Source organism: Simochromis diagramma, unplaced genomic scaffold (assembly GCF_900408965.1).
Source record: "Simochromis diagramma unplaced genomic scaffold, fSimDia1.1 OVJJ01000604.1, whole genome shotgun sequence".
Lineage (NCBI taxonomy): Eukaryota > Metazoa > Chordata > Actinopteri > Cichliformes > Cichlidae > Simochromis > Simochromis diagramma.
Window position 1 is genome coordinate 1,877,468 of NW_024387416.1, and position 18,009 is coordinate 1,895,476.

Sequence of the window (18,009 nt, forward strand, 5' to 3'; positions counted from 1 at the left end):
ATCTCAGAGTGGCATGCGAGTATTTAAAATAGTTCACTTAACCACATGTGTGCGGTGACTCAACTGCACCGTAACACATTTTTGCTTAACGGGCATAAATTACATCTGTATTACTGCATCAATGTATTGAAATCCCGTGCGCAGGCTGTAAGGCTTTATATAGATTTAAGTGATGTATGCGGCTCATGGTCTCATGGCATTGATTGCATAAAGGGACGCCTGTCCCCAGTAGTGATATGTGCGAGATTACGTCTGTGCTGCACAGCCCTTAAGAGTAAGTGTATTATACGTGTTAGGTCTCATGTGGGAAGACACAGGGGCACAAAGCTATTTATACAGATTATAGCTGAGAATAAGGTGTGGAAGGGGATATGCTATATGTAAGATTGACTGATATACCGTCTAAAAACATCCAGGGTTAATTCAGGTCATATATTTAAGTGGAAATTCCAGAAAAGACAGCTGGTTCCAGCTCAAACGTTCCCAGTTTTTTGGTGTTCTTTCTTGTTTTCCATGTGTTGATCTTTTTGTATCACATCGGTTCCCGATTTCTGCAACTTAGGTGTTTTATTTTGTGTATAGCATCACAGCCAAAGAAAAGAGCGCATTAGTTTGGAACGGAGTGGCTGCATTTAGTATGACTGCATGGTTATTTGGAGCGCTTGGTGGGTTTAGTAACACCCACTAGATGGCTGCATATAATATCAAAGATCTACTACTGTGCTTAAGAACTGAAACCGCATGCTGTGTGTTAAAAAGAATCCTTTGGTAGTGCTCTCTAAGTGTGGTGCAGTGGTCACTATCAAAAGTTGTCTTCTGATCTCTCAGGAAGCATCTTGTAGCGCATTAATTTATTATCCACTGGCCCTCTCCCAGAGCGATGAATGCCTGGCACAAGCATGACCCACTTGTGTAGTTTTCTATGGGCCACGTTTGGCCTTTCCTGACAGTGTTGACTCAGGGTGAGGCTTAGCAACAGGCCCACATTATATGGCCAAGATGTCAGATATGTTCTGACCTATGGGTACTTGACAGGGAGACAGAAGTAGCCCAGAGCCACTGTCTGGGTTGTGTCTGACGGGTGGCTGTGCACCTCATACTGGGTAACACTAAATCTGACAAGCTTTTTAGTTTTCAGATGCTTAAACTTGTCCTCCTCCTGTGGCTGCTTGTCATTTTTGGTCACATTTTTTTGCTAACACTTTATACTACAGCCTGCAACTGTAAGACAAAGATTAAAAACAAGGTTTTTGAGTACAAACAAACATTGAATAATAGAACATCCATCATGCAAATCAACATAATGCTTATTAAATATAGACGGAAAAAAACAAAAATATAAAAAGCCAAAATTAATGGACTAATTAATGGATAGCCTGCACCCTGATACTGTGTATCTATGATGTAAGATAGGAAAATATTGTTTGTTCATCTGTAAAATTACCAAGAAATTACGCAGTACTTAAAATTACTTGCACAATAATTTGTCTCCTTTCCTGTAAAAGTTATGCAACACTTAAAATTACTCGTGCACTAGGGCTGGGCGATATGGCCTAAAATCCATATCACAGTATAATTTGAAGCATGTGCGGAAACAATATATATCGCGATATATTCTTTTCTTCTCTATATTTCTATATTATATTCTATATTACTTTATCTCTATATTTTCTGCACTATAGGCGCACTTAAAATCCTTTAATTTTCTCAAAAATCGACAGTGTGCCTTATAATCCAGTGCACCTTATGTATGAATTCTGGTTGTGTTTACTGACGTCGAACCGATTTTATGTGATACACGGCGCTCAGAAATCTGTCAAAAATGTTTTGGTTCGACTTCAGTGATGCGACATCACTGAGAGTAAAAAAACTGTTTAAATTCTTTCATCTTTAATAAAATCATCAGCGTTGCTGCTTTACCAGGTGTAACAATTAAGTTTAACATCCAGGCATCCATGAAGACAGAATTTATTCAATTTAACAGAGTTAGAAGTTAGCAGGAAGTTAGCTCGCTGGTTTCCACCTAAACATGACATACCATGTTCTGACAGAGAGATTTCTGAAAAAATTAAAACGTACAGCTCTGCTATCACTTCCAACATCAATGAAGACAGAAAACAACAGTGACTTTTTTAGGGTTACTGAAGTTGAACTAGCTGGTATATAATGATGTGCTACGTGATCGCTAGCGACGCAGCTATGTTAGCATAACATAAACACAGTGAAGCTGAAGGATGAATGCTAACTTTTTTCCAAGTTGATAAAAGTTAATGTGAGGGTTCCTGATGGTTAGGGACAAATGCAATCGCATGGCAGGTTGCTGTAAACGGACCAAACTTCAGTCAGGAGAACAACTGAGAACAATACGAGGTTAATTATTAACAACAACAACATGGGAATAGAGCAACTGCGAGAGAATTCAACATTAATGAATCAATGGTACGAAAGTGGAGGAAGCGCAGTTTATGGCTTTCCTCATATTCCAAAACGTGCTTCGTTTCTTCGCTATTACTGTCGCCCGGCATAATTTGCAGATGATATTGCTTGTAGCAGCTGCGATGCTTTCGACCAAAACAGGCACAGCTTGATGACACCATCAACATGCGCTATCGCGGTAGAGCGGAATAGTCAAAATCTCGACCTTTGGCCAAATTCATATTGTTTCTACTAGGGATGCACCGATACTGGTATCGGGTATCGGCCTCGATACCACATTTTCTAAAGTACTCGTACTCGTTAAAAGTCCCCCGATACCGAGGACCAATACCACGGTCTGAGACCTGTCTATGTTTGAGCGGCATGTAAGGGGTTAATCACAGGCGCCGTGTGCCCGCCCCCAGGCCCCGAGTACTCGTACTCGTACTCGTTTCCAAAAAAGTGGTATCGGTGCATCCCTAGTTTCTACCGTATACCGTTTATACTGCCCACCCCTATCATGCAAGACATAAAATTACTTACACATTAGTTAAAATTACTTACAAACTACAGTATAGTTATTTCTATGTTTCCTCTAAAACACAATGTTTGTGAGTAAATTTAATTACAACGTCATTTCAAATAAAATGCACTGAAATTAAATTTCATTACAGGGAAAGTATGAGCTTAGTTGTGTTTCATATTATAAAGTGTTATCCATTTTTTGATAACCTGTTAACATACTGCTAATATGTTTAATTTTTATAAAAAAACTTGGGGTCTGAATATGTAAAGTTGATTTTTACTAATTACATCCGTGTTCAGGTCTGCTGTGAGCCATGCAGAGGTGACCTTGGCCAGACTGTGAATTCTTCTTTGCTCATTGTTAGTATTTCTAAATACTGTGCCTCACCACTGAGACTGTCTTTTGGGAATTGTGCTAAATTAAACATTATCATTAATTTGAATGTAATTATAATAGCAAATCCGGAATTACTTATACATGCCGTTTTGGTGTTTTTGTATCATTTAAAGTATCCTTTTGTGTTGCATCTCATATTATACATTGCTAACTTACAAAAAAAATATCATTTCAGAATGTGATATAATGAAGAGCTATGATTGTTTGGACACAATCATCACCAACGGAGGAAATCACCTAAACTGTGGTCCTTCATGCACATTTTTAAAGAATTTACTCAAACCCTTTTCCCTGTGTCAGTATTGCTAATAGCTATACCTGTCATTTTTCTCATAGACAGTGACACTGCAAATTGGTAATTACAAAATGTCAGCAATCACAGCAGAAATTATGTTTGTCACACGCTCCCAAAATACAGATGGTTTTAGAGAAACATGCAGCTCCCCTATGACGTCAGCCGTGGCCTTTGAAAGCACATTTAAGCAGCAAGTTTCCATCAGACAGAAATACTAGTAAAAACTTCTATTACACAAAAACCCTTGATACAGTTTGGACCACAGTTTGTCTTCAGATCTGTCTTAATTCTTCATAGCACAGATTCAACAAGGTGCTGTAACGATTCCCCAGAGATTTTGGTTCATATTGACACGACGGCATCACACAGTTCACACATCCATGATGAAAAGCTCCTGTTCCGGCACATCCCGAAGGTGCTCTATTGGATTTAGATCTGGTGACTGTGGAGGTTTTTTGAGTACAGAGAACTCATTGTTATGGTCAAGAAACCACTTTGATACGATTTGAGCTTTGTGACATGATGTGTTATCCAACTGAAAGCAGGAATCAGAAGATGGTACACTGTGGTCATAAAAGGATGGAAATAGTCAGCAACGATACTCAGGTAAGCTGTGGCATTTAAACAATGCTCACGTGGTAGTGAAGAACCCAGGGTGTGTTAAGAAAATATCCCAGTAGCCTGAAACATTGATACAAGCCAGGATGGATCCATGCTTTCATGCTCTTCACACCAGACTCTGACACTAACATCTGAAGGTATCCAATATGGTCTTCTGGTGCTGTAGCCCATCTGCTTCAAGGCTGCATGTGTTGTCCTTTGATGCTCTTCTGCATACATAACAAGTGGTTATTTGAGCTACTGTTGCCAGTAACGCCTCAACAAGGCATTTTCACCCTAAGACCTGCAGCTCACTGGATATTTCCTCTTTTTCTGACCATTTTCTCTAAACCCCCCAAAATTGTTGTGTTGGAAAATAACAGCAGATCAGCAGTTTCTAAAATACTCAGAGCAGCCCACCTGAAAACAACAACCATGCCACGTTCCCCGTGCCCGAATTCACCTTTCTCCCCCATTCTGATGCTCGATTTGAATGTCAGCAGGTTGTCTCAATGCGCCTAAACGCGTTGATTTGCTTCCACGTGACTTGCTGATTAGATATAGAAGAAAGAAAGTGGCCGCTGAGTGCATTTGCTTTAGTCTGACCTCCTTCCTTATATTTGCTCTGCATTAAAGCTAGGGTATTTTGCAGACCTGCCGACTCAAGAAAACCTGATCGGCCCCCATTTGATAAAAGACTGATATAACTCACGCCTCTGCGCCAACACTGTAAATCGAGCCTGGAGTTGATTACCTTGGTATTAGTCCTGGAAGCAGAAGAAAACAGCAAGCCTCTCTCTCCAAGGTTCAAAAATACACCTACCAACAAGCTTGCTATTTCCCCTTGCTTCCAGCCTGTTTGCTAAGCTTGGCTGATCACCTGCTCGCTCTAGGGTTCTATTTAATGCAGAGACATGGGGGCACATATAGATGTTATCTGACTGTTGAAGTGTGCAAATACAGGTTTTTTATTCTTCTTTTTCTGTTGATATTTGTTTAAGACACGGCTTTATCTAAAGACTCGTCTCAAAGTCCCTGATGACTCTTGCGTGTTAACGCTCCAGCCATCTCTGCGCTTTGTTCAGCAGCTGATACTTTTGTTCTTGACAGTGCGAGAATAGAACAGTCTGGTTCGTCTCCTGTAACTCTCCTGTGCCTATTTCTTTTTTACATATAAGAGAAGCACCACTTTCCTTTACCTGCTCGACACGTTTTTTTTCCCCTGCTCCGTACTTGTTTTGCCCCTCCACACACACTTTTGATGAAAGGCATCACATAATGTTTTGGAGGGGAAAGCTTTGCTGCAAAATTGCACTAAAATACTGTAAATAATGATTTCCTTTATTTCACATGCTGTATCACCCCACAGCGTTCCCTGACAGCACAGAGGGGAAACAAAACACCAGGAAAAATAGAGGAAAAAAAAAGAAACTTGACCAGACACAGCTCACATATGCACACACCACTTGACTGGGGGGGGGGAGACAGAAGCACAATCAGCAAAGCCATTTTTAATGAGCCTCTTCCTCTCTCCATCTATCAGAATGGAATTAGGACAGCACTCAGCGGCTGAGGGGAGGGACGCTGGGAGAATGGGGGCACATGGCTGAAGGAAAAAAAAAAAGTCTTCATTAAGGACAGTGAAGTAGAGGTAGGAGGAGAGAGCGAGGGGGGGGGGGAGACTTAAGTGATCTAGAAATGGTTCTCCTCTCCTCCTCCTCCTTCCACCACCTAATCAGGGAGCCAAAGTTATGCCAGTCAGAGCGGTTGTTATTCCAGCTAATCCCTCATCACGCCGTTTCATCAGGTTTGGCATTTGGCTATCTGCATTAATTAGATGTTCGAATGGACACAGCGTTAATAACTGACGCGCGGCAGATAATGAGAAGCGGTACGGCGCGGCCGTATCCCCTCACAATCACGCTCCCTTTGTCAGCGCTGATACCTCTGCGCTTAAAACACTGCATCGTGTTTACCTGCACCGGATTTCATTTATTGATGATTCAGGCTGTTTTTAGTGCCAGTGGTGATAATGTACTGTCTGCACTTTGGGAGATAAGTGTGTTCAGGCGCGATAGTTTGGACTTGTTCAGAATGTCTCTCCTTCTGTCTCCTTCGCTATTTTTATCTCCGCTCTCCTTCCAAATTTTTCTTCCGCTTTCTACTTTTCTTTTATCCCACATTTCTCCTTACTCCCCTCGCCATTCTCTCCCATTTCCTCTATCTCACCTGTCTTTCTCTTCTTTTTTTTTTCACAGCTTCCCAGAGGATAGCAAGAACCCCTATCTCTCTTTTGCACACTCTCTTCACTTTTAGGCTGTCTTCTCCCTCCCCACCTCCCATGACTCTCTCCTTCATCCATATCAACACCAGGTGAATAGCTCCTCTCTCTAATATCCATTCACAGTCCCCCTTCTTCTTCTTCTTCTTCTTCTCAGCTGCCTCTCCTTCCCTGCTTGTGTTTCACTCTCGCTGTACCGCTTTCAAGTTGCACTCGCTTTAATATTCTGCTATCCATCCTCCTTTGTATCCTCCCTGCCTTCCTTCACGTTCTCCTTCCTTCTTTAGTATTCCGTCAGTCATTGCCAAGTGAATGGTGATGCACTCCATCACAGGTCCCAGATCACCTGCAATCACGGAAAGCGTAGCGTCCTTGACTTTACTGTCTGCTCTGATAAATGCCGGTGCATCTTCACCTAAAGCGATCACGTGCGATATGTTACGTTCATTATTTCCTCAACATTTCGAGTGATTTATTTCACTCTTGTTGCAGTCTTTAGAGCTGAATCCTTTACCAAACAGGACACGCCGACTAAGAGCACATTCTTATTTACAAGAGCAGCCCAGGGAGAGAAAGGGCCGGTTCACACCCACCTGGGAGATGCCTGAGACGAGCTTCTTTGGAACAGATGGAGTGTCTTTCTAAAGGAGTGCTTCAAAGAGGTGTCTCAATTTTCGCTTTTACCCTTTCATTGTTTCTTCTTACGGACCAGCACACAGCTGTGTTCTGCCGTACAGCGACGCCGCCATTTCATTAGGGGCATGTCATGGCGACAGTGTTTACTGGTAGCAATGGGAGTTGGATTGACAATACTGGGCGTTTGCCTCCAGTTACTGATGAAAGAACCTTGTATTTATTTTGGTCTTATTTGGATTGTACCATTTGTGATGCTAGCTTTGTGCACAGAAGGTTGAGTGATTGTGGTTATTCTGTGTGGCCATCACAATCCTTAGAGAATCTCTCGGCCTACTACTAATAAACAAGAAAATACAGGATGGCAATCTTCTTCTTAAGTAAAATTGATGGTTGCCTAGTCATTGGCATGAATTTTTTTTTCACATTTAAAGACCGATTGCAAGTAGTTACATCGACCAGCTGATCACCCAGAGGTTGAGCATGCAACACCCACCACCTCTCATTTTTGATCGCAAAGCGATTGCACGTTGCCTGTCTCCAAACAATTGCAATTGCCACTGGCTGCAGTCACTCATCAACCGCTAACACACAGCAATTAGTTGGAGTCGGTCCGTGTCAATGAATCAGCTAGTTTCCATCTGGTTGTTTCCTGGTTATATCCATATTAAAAAGCAAAAATGCCAAGCGCCTGTGTCATTTTGCATTTAAATTGCTGTCCTGCAGCAGATGCATCACTATTTTTAAAGCAAACAGAAGGTTTCTACGTTCTGGCTGGACTCTGTATGGACTGTGTATGTAGACTCCTGATTTTTTTATCACAGCTGCAACTTCACTGCACATGTTTGCAATAGTTTTGGCTTCTAAACACAGATGCATGAGCAATATTATATACTTCTGTCACTGTATTATGCTCACAGACTCTATACAGAAGATTGATGTAGCTTCAAAAGTGAAGGAGGAAGTGACACTCTAGTGAGCATCAGGGGGCAGCTTCCCACTGGTTGCAAAAAGCCTTAGCTCTGTTAATCTATGACCTCAGTAAACACTTTGCAGATGAGTTTATAGTCACAGTTCCTGACTTTAACTATTATTGAATACAAGATGATCATTTTGTAAGTTGAGGTTCTCTTTAGAGACAAAAAGAAAGGTAGAGCAAGGTATGCTTTAGGGTGGGCCTACCTTATGATTGACCTTATAATGTGAGGAAGAGCAAAACGTTACATAAAGCAGTGATGAAGTCAGATAATTAAAACATCAGGACTGCTTCGGTCAGACACAGCTTGAATGAAGTTAAGCAGCTGCATACTTCTCTCTGTGATGTGGAGTACTGGTATTGGGAGCAAAGTCTTTTGAGTTAATTCACTTCTGGCAAACTTCTTGATCTTCTGCATACCCAGGTGGTACAGACTGTAAGGTGTACAGTCTGTACCAGGGTGCTCGTCTTTGAAATAAAGGCTAGTTTTTTTCCCAAAGTTAGCTTGCTGCTACTCCTGGAGCAGTTGAGAAGTTCTTCCCAGTTCCTGTCACAAAGAAGCTTTACATTGAAAGCAGAAGTCTTAAGACAGCTTCACCCTCAGTAATCTTGAGTTGACTTCCGATAGCCCCTTGGATTCGTGTATATCCACCAGCCAATCCTCCCTTCCCTTCACGTTTCCATTTATTTCTCCATATGAGGTTTTCCCATCCATCCCTCATCGTCAGACACGAGGGTTCTTTCATTAAGGATTCAGATGATGTGTGGTGGCTGGGTTTTTAGAAACCTTCATTTGTGAACATGTCTCTTTCTTCTTTCTCTTCCACTCTTCCCTGCCATTGTAAACAACTGATTATGCCTTTGAGTTATTCCATCACGTCCTTTTTTTTTCTCTTTCCCAACCTAATGATTCTTGTCATGGCACCGAGCTGAAAATTGAGGCTCTCTCAGATCCCCCAGTGTAACTCAGCCTTTATCTTTCAACTTTCAAATCCCAGAAGCTCCTTAAGTCCTCTCTTAAGTCAGCACCAAAAGCCAAATCTCCCAGTCAATTTACCAGCCAGCCTAGTCGTCATTATTTTGCGCTCGCTGCCATGATCTAACTATCATTAAAATTCATCCCTTACATAACCATCAAGGACGCGATACCGCTCGCTGCGAAGAACAGAATACACCGTGTGTGCAAACAAACACACACACATGCGCGCTTGCAGTTTATTTTTATGTTTTTATACACTTATTTACTCTCCCCCATTTTGGCAGAAGCGGTGATTCAAAATGAATGGATGCTCGGTAAGCGCGAGCCCTGTGTGAAATATTCAAATGGCGCCCTATTTACATAGGCTGGAGAGTTTCTCTCCCACTGCCATCACATGTTTGTTATGTGATATAAAAAGAGAGACAGCGGCAACTCCAGAGACCTCATCCCCATATATTATGCACCAAGCGCATTCTTTTTATAGCAAGTATAAACACATTAGTTTGCTGCATTAAAATCCACTCAAAATGTTGGCAGTTGTCAGGGTTTGGACAAAAGATACGCCATGTCTTCCTTTACAATAGGTGAAGTGTGTGTGTGTGTCTTTGGTGAAGGATAGAGTGTTTGAAGAGACTAGCAGTAGAGAGTTTGTTGTGTGTGCTTATGCAAAGATCCAGTGTGCTCCCACACCTGTGTGCGAAGGAGCACTTCTCAGTGTGTTTGTGTGTGTGTGTGTGTGTTCGGCCGCGCTGCCAGACGGCTGCTATCTTTGCAAGTCAGACGGGCAGAGAGGCTGCCGAGGCACGCCAAACGTTTGAAGTGCTATTCTCTCCCAGAAGTTCGATCCACCCCGAGGAAATTTGTCATGTTGTTCTACCTTTCTGATTCCCATATGGCGGGGTTGAGTGGAAGGGTATTTGTCCTTATTTGCTGTCAGCGTCTCAATACACACAAACACTGGTTAAAGTAACTAAGAAATTAGTTTTTCGCCTCGCTGCATTTTTCCCCCTTCTCCTGTTAGTTTAATATTTTCATTCAGCCAGCATCCATCATTCGGTCGTTCCTTCCGGGTGGGTTTTTTTTTCCCAACCAAATGACTCAACAAACGCTGATAGCCTCAATATTTTCCACCACAGAATATATCCTCTCGCCATTAACTCTGAACTGAATGTCTTCCTTTTCAATAGTTAATTAACCCGCACCCTCCTCCTTTCGCTTCCCATATTAACACGAGCGACTCCTTCGCGACCCATCGAGACCTCTAACCAGTAAGTGAAAATGAGACGGAAAGGAGAAGATGAAAGGGCGGCGAAAGAGAGACGTAGATGGCAAAAAAGAGAGAGAGAGAGAGAGAGAGAGAGCATGTTGTCTAGAGCCAGAGAACCTCAAGAGTGATTCAGCCATTGTTACTCATCCCCTCCTTTTTGCAAGAGGGCTCATGTCATGAGTATTTTAAGTGCTCTCCATTCCGTTGTTCTCCTTTAATCCTGTTAGATAACTCTTTTTCTCCCTCCTCCTTCTGAGTCTTTCTATTTCTTCTCTTTCCTCCTCCGCTCCCCCACTGCCCACTCAGCAAACGGCGAGTCTTATGCTTTCTGCCACAAGGAAAAGATAGCATGCCTAAACAAGGTAGAGAAGGAGAAAAAAAGAGGGGGGGGGGGGAGAGGAAGTGGAAGCAGAAGTGGAAGGGAGGAATGCAGGAGAGGGGAAATGACAAAGATGTGGCAGTACTGGTAGGTGTTGGAGAAATGCACTGGCGAGTGCAGGATCATTTTTTATGAGGAGGGATGAGCGTGGACGAGAGCCAAGGCAGTGGCGAGTGGGTTGTGGAGTGGAGCCTGCGCCGCAGCTTGCTGTTAGGACGCAGAGAGTTTGAGGTTGATTTGAAATGCGCGTAACTTGGAAGGTGTTTTAAAATTCACAATCTGAATAATTAAAAACAAACTAAAAAAGTAGCCAGACTCGGCGCGACGGGACGCCTCTCTGCGTTTGATCCCGTTCTCCATCACGCTCGTTCAAACAATCCTGCACGTGGCTAACGCGGACACGCGCAATTTACACAAACGCAACAAGCGCTCTGGCATGAAAGTGCATTTGTAACGTTAAGACAGAGCTGCCTTTTCCCGTTGCCACCTTCTTTTTTTCTAAACATCTGATGATAGTAGGTTGAATCACACTTAGATCCAAACAATACGTGATGCAATGTTTCAAACCTGCCTTGTAACCACTGTGCGAAACCATCAACACTCCATCAGCCTCAAAAGAAGTCTGCTTCACATAAAATACATTTCCCACAAGCCAGCAGTTGCCAGCCCCGTCGTTTTGCATGAGGACAATCGCAAATGAGGAAGCGGCGGCGGTAGGCGTTGCTTCGCCCAGACGAGGTAGCCACTTAGCACAGGTGAGGTGAGGCAGCCACATTTTTGCAGCTCTTTCTGTGGGAGAGGGCAGAAAAAATGGATCACAGCAGTACAGGACGATTTGCTTAAACCAATAGCACAGACTAGTGGTGAATGCTTAGAATTGCATGAAAGCTGCAAGTCTTGGATCTGTGCGTTATTTTCTTTTTTTCCTTTTTTTTTTAGCATTTTCAGTTACATTCAGTCAAACTCAACAACCCTGAAATCAGCCATCATTGAATGTGTGTAATTTCCACTGATATATGGTTATTGCATTTAAGCAGCTCCATCACCACCACTTACTTAAACAAGCCCAAACCTCCTCATTTGCATTCCGAGCACCTGACGGATCCCTCGCTTCCTCTCTCTGCCAAAGAAATTAATTCAACACAAAGAGGAGGTGGGAGGGGCTGGCACTTGTGCTGGGAAGGATTTGCATGACCCAAAAATGCCCTGCCTCTTCTCTGACTCCATAAATCAAAGGGATAGAGAGAATCCCCCCGATGCCTCCTTTCTTTGTCCTCAAAGGTGATAAATTGATCCCCCGGTCGGCTAATAAGCAGAGGCACAGGGCGGCCCGAACTTCCCAAAGATTTATGCGGGCGAGAAGTGGATTTATAGCGCAGGAAATGTGAAAGATCTGGAGAACTAAATCTATTTACTTTATTCTTACTCATGAGGTTTGAGATGGAAACTCCACAGGGGCACACCCCCACCCCCCTTCACCCTCCCTGGGGGGCGCAAACGTCAAAGAAGCAGGGAACATCCGTCACGGAGGCAATAAATGAGGTGGAATTCCCCACTTTTGATTGATGAGCGCTTGCTTCCGGTGGCAAACATTCTCAATCCGCACGCCCACCGCCCTTGGATGTGGCACCGTTCGGCACAGTTATGATTAGGTTTCATTCCTGGACTTTGCCGAAAACCAATATGAACGACACTTCTTAGGTTTGTCAGCGGTCTTGTCCGAATATAGGGAGGAAAAGAATGTAGAAGGCAATCGAACAGCTTGCAGCTTTTGCCAGACACGAGACCTTTTAAGGCAACTCAAGCAGTCATCTTAATGACGAGAGGTGATACACTGACAGGAAAAGCGGTCTTTTAAGAAGATGATCAATGCTATCATCTTCTCTAAGGCTGACTGGGAAAAAAGGGGGCAGAATATAGTGGCATAGAGTTTCCTAAGAGTGCCAAAGACTGGTGGAGCTACCCCCATCACCACCGCCACCTCCTCCTCTTCTGTCCTCCTTCCTCTTTCATTCTCTTCCTCTAGAGTTTCCCACTCTAGCCTTAATGTGTTTTCCCTCTTCCCTGTTGCACCCCATCTGATTTCTCACCTTTTACCCTCTCCGCATGTCTTCCTTTTCCCCTCTTTTTCTTCTCTACCGAACCTCCTCTTTCGCTCCCCGTCTACCGCACACCATCTTACTCACTCCCCTCCTCGCACCGACAGCATGCTTATCCTGTTGCGTTGATGAGATATTTGAACGATTACCATTATGCATGCTGAGCAGATTATGATAGCCTTTGGGGAGGAGCGGTTTGAGCGTGATGGAAAGTTTTCCGCATGATAGAAAACTCCGCTGATAAGTGGGCTTCGGCTGCAAGCGAGGGAGAGGGGAGCACGGAAGGGATGACGTCTCCGCTCGCTCGTTCTCCACCCGAACACCAATAGCCTCTCCCATTCGTCAGAGCTTGCGTCGAAGCTGCGCGGCGGAGCGGTTTGGCGTGGAACAAAACTCGTTTGAGCTACGACATTTGACTTGTCGTATCAAAGGATGTCACTGGGTAGCTTCGCTAATAAAGCCAAATGTGCAAATGCAACCCATGAGGGGGAGAAAAACAAGTTTGTGCTTCATCAGTGACTTCCGTATACCTGAAACTTTGAATTCCTCACCGAGACAGCTCGCATGGTAAATGTGATATCCGTCAACATCAGCCCGACTGTTGCAAACCTATGCAAATATGTCTAAAATATCAAACCTCCTCTCTCCTAAAAACATACCTTTTTTTATTATTTTTTTTTATTTCTGTTCTCTTTTCCTTTTTTGGGTAGGATGACAGCAATCCTGAACAGACACATGATGCAGTATATAACTAATTCTGCGTCTGTGCCGCAGAGGCAGCTCTGGGTACAGAGAGAGAAAGTTAAAGAAGCAAAAAAAAAAAAAGCAGATCCCAAATGCTCATTTTTAGCTGGCTTGTTTGGGCACAGCGCACCAGAGCTGACGAGCTGAGCACAGAGTTTTTGACACAATGGTGTCAAACTCGGGACTGTGATGTTCAGCTCGCACAAGTGAATAGCGGTGCACCTGCTGGCAACACGCAGACACAGACACAAACAGACTGTTATCAAGTCTGAGTGATAATTAGTGTGTTTGGGAGTGCTGCGAATCATAATGACTCATTTGCCTTACATTGTTTCATTAAAGAGGCTTTCGGAGACATGGCATATGGAACCTACTGGAAATGCTGAAGCCATTGGAAATGGCAGTGCTGTTAAGCATCCGTTTTAAAATGATAACAATTATAATATCAAAGTTGTTGTCTCTGTCAGAGTTTTGTTTCTTCACTCCTAGTCTAATCAAGCATTTAGCAGATGGGCTGTTCTGTGTTTTCAGTGCCACACTGGGGCCAGCGCTAGGTTGAACTATGATCCTCTTTATTTTCGTTTTTAATCTTTCTCTAAATTGTGTAAGAAAGCAAGCCCGTTCATTTAAGCCATGTCTAATAATTTCTTTTGCTTTAATCAACTGAACCTGGTACTCAAGAACATGAAGTAAGTTATCACCCAATGCTGTTTCTCTACAATGAATTTTCCCCCTTTTTCAGCTCAGTGTTTTGGTGTTATTCCCTGCAGCTCCCTTTATAGCTAGCTGTCACCGCTCTAATTAGTGCCTTTGCTTCAAGCAGCTGTCTTCAGTGACAAACATAGTTAGGAATGAGTTCCTAACAATCCTGATCCTGAGATATTCATGATAATAACCCTCTTTGATCTAAGTCCTCATATATGCCAACGCTAACCCTAATCCCACCCCACACTTTGGGAGAGCAGCACCTAGCATTGCTAGCAAACGATGCTATGTAATGTCAAACTAAAACAAATGCCTGAATAATGAGATTATCTTAACTATAGCGATCAATGTGATTCAGAAGTTTTGCTTTTGTATCATTTTACATAGTTTATCATTATCATGCATCACATTATAAAACATCTGAAAAGCTTCTGTGTTATTTACAGTAAGATGTGTCCACAGCATAGGCGACATAAGCACGATTGTTTTGTTGGCTGGTTTTTGTCATGTATGACTTCTATGCATCAAACTGTGATAAAATCCACATAACTGCACTGTTAGGATTAAAAACTGGTATATGGTTTAAAGTCTGCACTTTTGACCCAAGTGAAGATGATCTTGCTGCTGGATCGTCTTAAATGGGTCATGTGATGTGAACGCACCGGCGCCTCTGTTGGCTCCAGAGGGTTAATAAGCAGAAATCACATGAGTTACATTCCAGTGGAGCATTTATTTGCCAGGCTGCAGTCTCTGCAGAGGTCCTTGGCTGAGGCTCTGTTAGCCACGCCACAGTCTCAGCTGAGGACCAAGGGTGACTGGGCTTTTTCTGTTAGGGCACTCACTGTCTGGAAGAATCTCCCTGAGGAGGGCAGCTTGCTGAGAGCCTGATTGTCTTTTAAATGTCTCTTAAGGACATATTTTTATAAGAACGTTTTTACAATGCTTCCACTTTGAGCTACTTTTATGCCGTCTCCTATTTTGTTTCATCACCTCGTCTTCTTATTGTTGTTTTTGACAGTTTTATATTGCTTTTAATTTATTTGATAGTTTTAGAGCCCGTCTGACACATTATATTGCCAAATGAATTCACTTGTCTGCCTTCACACATATGAACTTGAGCAACATCCTCTTCTTAATCCACGGGGTTTAATATGATGTTGTTCCACCTTCTGCAGTTATAACAGTTTCAACATTTCTGGGAAGATTTTCCACGTGTTTACGAGTGTTTATGGGAAATTTTGACCATTCTTCCAAAAGCGCATTTGTGAGACACCCGAAGTCTTGCTCTAATTCATCCCAAAGGTGTTCTGCTGGTTTGGGGTCAGGACTCTGTGCAGGCCAGTAAACTTCTTCTACACCAAACTCGTTCATCCATGTTTTTATGGACTTGCTTGTGCACCTTTGTGCACAGTCAGGAGGGAGCCAACCCCAAACTGTTTTCATGAAGTTAGGAGCATGAAATTGTCCAAAATATCTTGGTATGCTGAAGCATTAACAATTCGTTTTACTAGAACTAAGGGGTCGAGCCCAGCTCCTGTAAAGCACCAAACTTTTCACCTGTTACAATGCAAGGAAAATTAATGACTGACTTCTTGCACAGGCGGGATCCTGTCATGGTACCACGCTGGAATTCACTGAGCTCCCCGAGAGCGACCCATCGTTTCACAAATGTTTGTAGAAGCAGTCAGCATGGCTAGATGCTTGACTTAATACGTATGATTTATACGTATGTATGGAAGTGATTCCAACACTTGAATTCAATGAACTGGATGGGTGAATATAATATAATGTATAATAGCTGGCTGATATTATCAGCTGATAGCGTCGATTTGGCAATTCTTAGTAATAAATTAAAATTTCAAAGGTAAAGAAAACCAACTTTTACCAAGTTATCAGTGTTGATGTTTCTGACGTTGCAACTCGTATATCACATTTTAAATTATAAATGTATAAATATCATAACTGGTCTGTAAATCGTTAACTAGTCCTGCATTCAGCATCAGAATGTTTTTAGTCTGCCTTTCTAAAGTATCTTGGTGCCAGAAGCTCTGAACTTGTTTTAGAGTAATATTGCAACAAACTCTGAGCTCACCCTCCATACCCAGTCCATTTCCTGCTCTGCTTATACAAGCTCGATGGCGCCGTGATTCCTTTCGCTTTGTCAGCGGCACAGTGCGTAGTGTATTACCACTCATTTATGACTAGGTGAGATCTTTCCAGCATTCAGTCATAGCACTAAAAGAATATACAAATAGGAATTTGATTTTCTTTTTTTTTAACTGCTCCCACTTGACTGGCATTTTCGAAGCCGTGTATCGATGGAAGTGATGTCTTCACCTCTCTCTCTCTCGTTCAACATTCTGGTGGTTTTATGAGACGAGCTGGTGTCTCTGTTGGTTACTGTTCAGGGGGAAGGTCATAAATGGGCGATTTATGTCTGAAGTACAGCCAGGAATGCTGATGCTACTGTCAGAGAGCAGAGATACTGTCTGGTTTGACTCACATTTAATGGAAACTATAAAGTCCACAACTGCATGTCCTAACTCACTCACTTTCCAGTATGTGCTCACACAGGGACGGAGTTAGCATAACTGGCAGACAGAAATTGTATAGAAAGGCGTAATAAGGCAGACGGACGATAAATTTGCTCTGCGTGACACCAGAGAAGGGTTCACATTTTCAGCGTCTTGCAACACATTTCTGGACTAATTTGCGGTATAAATGCACCAAGTGTACCGCCGGCGCTAAAACTAATCATCATAGAGACAAATGAGAACACTTCATTAGCGCTTAGAGTTCCAGCGGTGTCCGCATGTGTACAAATGCTACTCTTGCAACACAATTTCACAATTTGATATGTGCAAAGGTATTCATTACCACAGCGCCAGCTAACGTGATGCTTGCATTGATTACTGCAACTACTTTTTTTCCTCAACAGCTCTTATGTGGACTTCTACACCACCATTGTTAAGTTATGGGCATTTTAATTGCTGTAGACAGGGGTCCATTAGCATAGCTACTTGGGTGGCCTTGGCCATGTTTCTCTAAATCATTAAGCTAATTATACAAGCTAATTAATCAGTATGCTTGGAATGGGCTGCGCGAGCAGACGCTGCTCTTTGTTGGCTTGCATAATGAAACGGGTCCATTTTTAGATGGGGGTGAAAAAATGGAGAAGGGGAGGGAAAGAAAGAAACTTTGATCTCAAAAGTAAACATATGATTTTTGCATATCAAGTGCTTCGGCAAAGTGGGTGCGGGGAAGAAAAAAAATGATGTGAAGTAGGTTTGCAGATGGATAAAGTCAAGCGAGATTCACGTTTGTGGCGCTTTGAAGATCGCTTGAAGACAGCGGATAGGGGAGGTAGTTTGTGCTGCGGTGTCCAACATCCAGTTATCCATGTGGGGTGTTTTTTTTGGTTTTTTTCTCCACGGGAGGCAAACGCAGCCAGAGATCTGTCAATCACCTGTGCCACTGTGACATCTGAGGGTAGTCAGACAATCTCGAGGGCACGTGTTTTACTTAACTGAAGCAAACGTAGACGACTTAATATTTATGCCTCTACCTAAGAATGAAAATCAGCCTTTATACTGCTTGGATATTGTGTCCCTTTTCACAACACAACCTGAAACCACATTCAATTAAAGCCCCAACTACATGCACTATGTCATTATAACTGGCTGTGTTTGTGTGTGTGTGTGTGTGTGTGTCAAG

General features: G+C 42.8%; 1 protein-coding gene across 39 annotated transcripts in view; it reads left to right on the forward strand.

Moving 5' to 3' along the window:
• Positions 1-18,009, forward strand: part of LOC120721802 (receptor-type tyrosine-protein phosphatase delta-like) — a 404,829-nt gene that overhangs the window by 138,225 nt on the left and 248,595 nt on the right. The gene's annotated exons all lie outside the window — the stretch shown is intronic.